Genomic DNA, 1,788 nt, shown 5'->3' on the forward strand with positions numbered 1-1,788 from the left:
GGAAGCAACAAACAACAATTCGGAAAAACCTCATATGCAATTTCAAATTTGGTACTGTTCTGCCCTAAACCATATTTTAGAGTTGTTAAACATGCAAATTAAGTGCACCATGTTAATCTGTGCATTTTTCTACCCCATGTTAATTCATATCTAATTAACCGTAGCTGGTAGGCTGCTGTAATTTGGGCGTCGCAGAAAACACGGGAGGTGGTCGCAGGTTATGATTGGAGGGAGGTGGATCCCGAGGAAGACAGTGCGGCGGCTAGGGTAGGATCCCTAGAAAATAGGGTTTGGTCCGATTTGGACTAGTATATATAGCGAGTGCGTTAGTTTAGGGGTTATCTCGACCCTCCGATCGTAATCAGGCGATCAAGAATAAAATGCTTTGGGAGTCCAAACAAATAACCAAAGATATTTTAGGGATATTTGGGGATGATCCGTACCCATAAGTGATGAAAGCCTGGGTAAGTTTCGGACACGCGCGCGAGGGGGAGGGGTCTGTGCAGAGAGACTCTGGCTGACATAAGAGAGAGAACAAAGATCCAGGTTGCAAGTGGTCCGAGAAGGTCGACAAGGATAAACGGGAAGCGACACTACCAACAGATGCATGTTTTAAGAAAACATGTGAATGCAATGTGCATGATGACAAGATGAAATGCAACAAGCAAATAAAACACACGAAGACAACGAAAATAACTAGAAGGCATCTGGAGCGTCGATCTCGAATCGTTACACACAGTTCCGAAAAGAGCGTCCTCGTCGACGAACAAGAACTAAAAAATAAGGGTCGCTCAAAGAGAAACGGGAAGTGTACCGCCAAGAGGGTTAGGAAGAATATGTGATATATTCTCTTGCTTCGGGCATGTCGAGCTTGGTGTTGAGATTTAGAACTTGTGTTGGCTATGTTGAACTATTTTGCTATATTCGATATGTTGGACTATTTGCTATGTTGGACATAAAAAACTATTTGCTAAGTTTGTTAGATATGTTGAAACTATGTGATGCTATATTACTATGTTGGATATGAAACTACATTATTGTGCGATATATATCCTGTTTCTAAAAGCACAAAAATTGATCTCTATATCCTGTTTCTGAAAGGAGAGGAAGATTGCTCTGGTTTGGTTTAAAGGGTATATTACCCTATCGCCACGATGCCTGACGGTAGGGTTACACACCCTATTGCGGAAAAAAAAATCTTTCAAGGCAACAGTACATGTTTGAGAGTTCGGGCATTGGTAGTAGGGTTTAACTACCAACTGTCAAGGGCTCTGATCGGTAGCCAACTTATCCACGTCTGATGTGTCATCAACCCGACCGCCAAAGGTCCCGACAATAGATAGTTAAACCCTACTTGGACGGTAGGAAATGGTTAGAATGAAAAACATGGGTCCGCAATAGAGCAATTATGCCTTAAACCTAAAACTCTTCCTTCTAGAGATGAGATCGACCTAAGGCTACTAATAGTCGGAAGTGTCATATAGTAGTATCATGCATATGATATTAGTATATGACAGTACCTCCATAGTGCACAGTATCATAAAGTAGTATCATAGATGATCATATTTATTGCCATGCATGACACAAAGTAGCCTAGCATTTAACAAGATAAGATATGTACTGATGTTACTTTAATCCTCTCTCTTTTTTAATTGTGTGGCACATAAGCATTTTTTTTTTGAGTTGCTGGTCGAAGAGGAGGCGCGCGCTGGCAAAACAGGGCAACTTCAGCCGACAAAAATCATCAGTGAATGAAAACAGAACGCAAGGGGGGAGGTTTAATTCGAA

This window comes from Triticum dicoccoides, chromosome 4B (assembly GCF_002162155.2).
Source record: "Triticum dicoccoides isolate Atlit2015 ecotype Zavitan chromosome 4B, WEW_v2.0, whole genome shotgun sequence".
NCBI classification, from domain to species: Eukaryota; Viridiplantae; Streptophyta; class Magnoliopsida; order Poales; family Poaceae; genus Triticum; species Triticum dicoccoides.